This window comes from Schistocerca nitens, chromosome 1 (genome assembly GCF_023898315.1).
Source record: "Schistocerca nitens isolate TAMUIC-IGC-003100 chromosome 1, iqSchNite1.1, whole genome shotgun sequence".
Classification (NCBI taxonomy): Eukaryota; Metazoa; Arthropoda; class Insecta; order Orthoptera; family Acrididae; genus Schistocerca; species Schistocerca nitens.
In genome coordinates this window covers 1,128,099,327-1,128,105,592 of record NC_064614.1, presented here as the reverse complement: position 1 = coordinate 1,128,105,592, position 6,266 = coordinate 1,128,099,327, and positions in this window count along the sequence as shown.

Here is a 6,266-nt window from a genome sequence, read left to right as displayed (position 1 = left end):
CCCATGGAGACGATCGTAGAGATGCTGGATGTAGTCCTGTGGAACGGCTTGCCATGCCATTTCCACCTGGCGCCTCAGTTGGACCAGCGTTCGTGCTGGACGTGCAGACCGCGTGAGACGACGCTTCATCCAGTCCCAAACATGCTCAATGGGGGACAGATCCGGAGATCTTGCTGGCCAGGGTAGTTGACTTACACCTTCTAGAGCACGTTGGGTGGCACGGGATACATGCGGACGTGCATTGTCCTGTTGGAACAGCAAGTTCCCTTGCCGGTCTAGGAATGGTAGAACGATGGGTTCGATGACGGTTTGGATGTACCGTGCACTATTCAGTGTCCCCTCGACGATCACCAGTGGTGTACGGCCAGTGTAGGAGATCGCTCCCCACACCATGATGCCGGGTGTTGGCCCTGTGTGCCTCGGTCGTATGCGGTCCTGATTGTGGCGCTCACCTGCACGGCGCCAAACACGCATACGACCATCATTGGCACAAAGGCAGAAACGAATCTCATCGCTGAAGACGACACGTCTCCATTCGTCCCTCCATTCACGCCTGTCGCGACACCACTGGAGGCGGGCTGCACGATGTTGGGGCGTGAGCGGAAGACGGCCTAACGGTGTGCGGGACCGTAGCCCAGCTTCATGGAGACGGTTGCGAATGGTTCTCGCCGATACCCCAGGAGCAACAGTGTCCCTAATTTGCTGGGAAGTGGCGGTGCGGTCCCCTACGGCACTGCGTAGGATCCTACGGTCTTGGCGTGCATCCGTGCGTCGCTGCGGTCCGGTTCCAGGTCGACGGGCACGTGCACCTTCCGCCGACCACTGGCGACAACATCGATATACTGTGGAGACCTCACGCCCCACGTGTTGAGCAATTCGGCGGTACGTCCACCTGGCCTCCCGCATGCCCACTATACGCCCTCGCTCAAAGTCCGTCAACTGCACATACGGTTCACGTCCACGCTGTCGCGGCATGCTACCAGTGTTAAAGACTGCGATGGAGCTCCGTATGCCACGGCAAATTGGCTGATACTGACGGCGGCGGTGCACAAATGCTGCGCAGCTAGCGCCATTCGACGGCCAACACCGCGGTTCCTGGTGTGTCCGCTGTGCCGTGCGTGTGATCATTGCTTGTACAGCCCTCTCGCAGTGTCCGGAGCAAGTATGGTGGGTCTGACACACCGGTGTCAATGTGTTCTTTTTTCCATTTCCAGGAGTGTATATTTAGAGAAGGATATCATTTATCAAACTAATTAGAAATTTTGAGTCGTCTTGTATCCTCTTACAGTCACTAAACGACGTCACTTTCCCGTGCACCACTGCCTCTTCAGCAGACAGCTTCAGGTTGCTGCTCACACTGTGTCAGATCATTTACGTATGCAGAGAATAAGAGTGCTCCTGTCACACTTTCCTGGCGATACCCTCATCGCTCATGAACCTTCGCCATAGAGGACAACATGCTGGGTTCTATTACTTAAAAAGTCTTCCAGTCACTTATATATCTGGGAGCTTAATCCGTGTGGTCGGACATTCGTTGTCTGGAGTGGGGCATCGTGTCAAAGGCTTCCGGAAATCTAGGAATATGGAATCCGCCTGTTGTCTTATTCCATGATTTGAAGGACATCACCTGAAAAAAGGGTAATCTGAGTCTCGTTCAAGCGATTCGTGCAGGTTTATGGACAGAAGCTTCTCCTGCTCGAGGAAATCTATTACTTTCCAACTCAAAATACGAGGATGAGTCAAATGAAAACCTTAAATATTTTTTAAAATATTATTTATTGTGAAGAAGTGGTACAAAGCTGTATCACTTTTCAACATAATCTCCCCCACGCTCAATGCAAGTCCTCCAGCGCTTACAAAGTGCATTAATTCTTTCAGAAAAAATTTCTTTTGGTAGTCCGCGCAGCCACTCGTGCACAGCGTGGCGTACCTCTTCATCAGAACGGAACTTCTTTCCTCTCATTGCGTCTCTGAGTGGTCCAAACATATGGAAATCACTTGGGGCAAGGTCTGGTGAGTATGGTGAATGAGGAAGACACTCAAAATGCAGGTCTGTGATTGCTGCAACTGTTGTACGGCAGTGTGGGGCCTTGCATTCTCATGTTGCAAAAGGACACCTGCTGACAGCAATCCACGTCGCTTTGATTTGATTGCAGGCCGCAGATGATTTTTTAGGAGATCTGTGTATGATGCACTGGTGACAGTCGTCCCTCTAGGCATGTAATGCTCCCAAATGACGCCTTTTTCGTTCCAAAAGAGATTCAGAATAACCTTACCTGCTGGTGGTTCTGTTCGAAACTTCTTTGGTTTTGGTGATGAGGAATGACGCCATTCCTTGATCGCTCTCTTCGTTTCCGGTTGGTGGAAGTGAACCCAGGTTTCGTCCCCAGTAAAGATTCTCGCAAGGAAGCCATCACCTCGTTCAAAGCGCCGAAGAAGTTCTTCACAAGCATCAACACGTCGTTCTCTCACTTCAGGAGTCAGCTGCCGTGGCACCCACCTTGCAGACACTTTGTGAAACTGGAGCACATCATGCACAATGTGGTGTGCTGACCCATGACTAATCTCTAAACATGCTGCAATGTCATTCGGTGTCACTCGGCGGTTTTCCTTCACTATGGCTTCAACTGCTGCAATGTTCTGTGGAGTTACAACTCGTTGTGGCAGACCTGGACAAGGAGCGTCTTCCACTGAAGTCACACCATTTGCGAACTTCCTACTCCATTCGTAGACTTGCTGCTGTGACAAACATGCATCACCGTACTGAACCTTCATTCGTCGATGAATTTTAATATGTTTCACACCTTCACTACGCAAAAACCGAATAACAGAATGCTGTTCTTCCCTGGTGCAAGTCGCAAGTGGGGTGGCCATCTTTATACTGATACTGCGACGGTATGTGTGCATCTGCACTATGTTGCCACCTATAGGCCATTCTGTACGCTGTTTGTAGCACTCTTACCAACCTACTTGATAACGGCGTGAAATTTCGATTTGTTATTACAAATTTAAGGTTTTCATTTGACTCACCCTCGTACGTTCAAGAATTCTGCAGCAAATTGATGTTACTGATATTGGTCTGTATTTATGAGGGTCCGTTCTTTTACCATTCTCTCCTATTTTCGAGTAACTCGGGGATTTGCACTGTTCGAGAGATTCGGGATAAATGTAGGGCAAGTAAGGGGTCATTGTCGCAGAGTAGTTTTTATACATTCGAACTGGGATTCCATCTGGACTTGGTAACTTTTTTTGTTGTTGTTGTTGAAATATTTGAATTGCTTCTCTGTCACGGATGCTACTTTCTGTTTCTTCCATGCGAGAGTCTGTACGACAGTCAAACGACGGTATGTTTGTAGATCCTCTTGCGTGAATGATTTCTTAAACGTGAAATTTGTAACTTCAGCTTTCTTTTGGTGTCTTTTATTGCCACCCCAGATAGGTGTACGAGTGATTGGATAGAAGCTTTCGACCCACTTAGTGACTTTACGTATGATCAGAAGTTTCGCGCGCTCTCAGAAACATATGTTGCTGAGGTATAACAGTAGAAGTAGTGCGCTTCCCATATCGATCGTTTTACAGGGCTCTGATACCTTTTGCCTGTCTCTATTTGCACGTTCTTTCTTGAACCAAGGATGTGGCAGCCCATCATTCTTCACAGGATCAGATTCAAAGGGAGAGGAGGTTACGAATCCCACTCCCGAAAAACATTTTACTAAAAACGTCACAGAAACGTACATAAACTATTTCCAAAATTCTCAGCAAAAGGCCGGAGGTTAAAGTGACATGAATACTATTTGTCTTGAACGTTCCAATGTTGAAGCTGTGTTTCTTCCGCAGTGAAACGAATGTGCGGAAGATTATTAAAAAGCGGCTGGAAACAGCTTGCGAAAATGTTTTCAAGAAGATTTTACAAAAATAACAGCCCGTACGAGAGACTGCAGGAAGAAAATCTGAGTTTACCGCAGATTCTGTCTTTAAAGTTTTAGTTGTTTGATCATGACCATAATTAGGGCTTTCAGTTAGTTTAGGATTTAGTTATACGGTGAAATTTGTGCAGTTCGATCTTATATCACACGTACCTCATGTAAACAAAATAATCTGTGTTTCGTTAGGTTTCTATGCTTCTCGTTTTATTGTCTAATTTCTGTGTACCTTGCGATCTCTTGTGAAGCGTATTACCGGTGTTTTACCATATATTGACCCAGCCTTCTTATAAATCGTACTAAATATATGAAGCTACACCCTCGAGGGATGGCAGTAAAGTTAAGAACTAATTCGGTTACAGAAAATGCAGCACCTTAATGTACTAATTAATTCATAAATCTCGGTAACGGATGGGAAAATTTATGTATAAGTTTTAAGTCTGAAGCGAGAGTAACGAGAAAAACAGATAATTACAACTTATAGTTACTGAAATAGTTTTCCCGAATTTTCCCAACACGTCATCTAGTTGAATTTAAAGTTATATATTATCCCCAAGCTAACGATATCCGCTAAAGCTAAATCTTTGTAGGGACTTCAACGATTTCATGAGCAGGGATGCTCCTGCACGATGAAGTTGATTCTTAATAGACGTCGCTCCCTGTGAACGTAATGTCACAGAGCGTTCATATCAGAACTGCTACAAAATATACAGTTAGATTGTCCATGAAAGTAGTACCACATTAGTCTGTCGACTATTGTGTTAGGTAGCCGAAGTCCTAAACAGCACTCAAAGCGAGCGGTGACTATAGCTGTTTGGACAACCGTGAACGTGGCAACACGAGTTTCTGCGATAGGTACAGTCAGCTTCCGGGCCACATTCCTCTAGGCACCATATTTTATCAGTGTTCCTGAAGGTGGATGCCTCAGAAGTTTAGGCAACGCTGCCAATTTACAAGGAGCAAACTGTTTAAACGTCTTGTTACTCTTATATAGCGCAACTTTGTTGATAGATATTACGATGATTGCACGGAAGAAGGGGCGCAACCGAACCTTGGAGTGGTACTTGGCGTCACTCAAGTTCTATTGTTCCCTAGCAGCTTTTGACAGACAGCTATGCAAATAACTTTGTACTCTCCCCACCTGCCCTTAATTACTGTTAACTGCTTAATCATAATCTTAGGGATTAATCTAGAGGCCACAGATCAATACATGTGCCAGTATGGTAACATCTGATGCATTTGTCATGGTGAGCACAGGAAGCTGTAACACGGATGCTCGTTTTAGCAGAGGAGAACGCCGTAGCACCCTAGATGTCAGGCGCCAGCGGCACCGTACGTAACTTATTCGTCATGTGGGTTGCAGTGAGCTCAGCCCCTACAGTGCAGACACTCCTGGAAACGGAAAAAAGAACACATTGACACCGGTGTGTCAGACCCACCATACTTGCTCCGGACACTGCGAGAGGGCTGTACAAGCAATGATCACACGCACGGCACAGCGGACACACCAGGAACCGCGGTGTTGGCCGTCGAATGGCGCTAGCTGCGCAGCATTTGTGCACCGCCGCCGTCAGTGTCAGCCAGTTTGCCGTGGCACACGGAGCTCCATCGCAGTCTTCAACACTGGTAGCATGCCGCGACAGCGTGGACGTGAACCGTATGTGCAGCTGACGGACTTTGAGCGAGGGCGTATAGTGGGCATGCGGGAGGCCGGGTGGACGTACCGCCGAATTGCTCAACACGTGGGGCGTGAGGTCTCCACAGTACATCGATGTTGTCGCCAGTGGTCGGCGGAAGGTGCACGTGCCCGTCGACCTGGGACCGGACCGCAGCGACGCACGGATGCACGCCAAGACCGTAGGATCCTACGCAGTGCCGTAGGGGACCGCACCGCCACTTCCCAGCAAATTAGGGACACTGTTGCTCCTGGGGTATCGGCGAGGACCATTCGCAACCGTCTCCATGAAGCTGGGCTACGGTCCCGCACACCGTTAGGCCGTCTTCCGCTCACGCCCCAACATCGTGCAGCCCGCCTCCAGTGGTGTCGCGACAGGCGTGAATGGAGGGACGAATGGAGACGTGTCGTCTTCAGCGATGAGAGTCGCTTCTGCCTTGGTGCCAATGATGGTCGTATGCGTGTTTGGCGCCGTGCAGGTGAGCGCCACAATCAGGACTGCATACGACCGAGGCACACAGGGCCAACACCCGGCATCATGGTGTGGGGAGCGATCTCCTACACTGGCCGTACACCACTGGTGATCGTCGAGGGGACACTGAATAGTGCACGGTACATCCAAACCGTCATCGAACCCATCGTTCTACCATTCGTAGACCGGCAAGGGA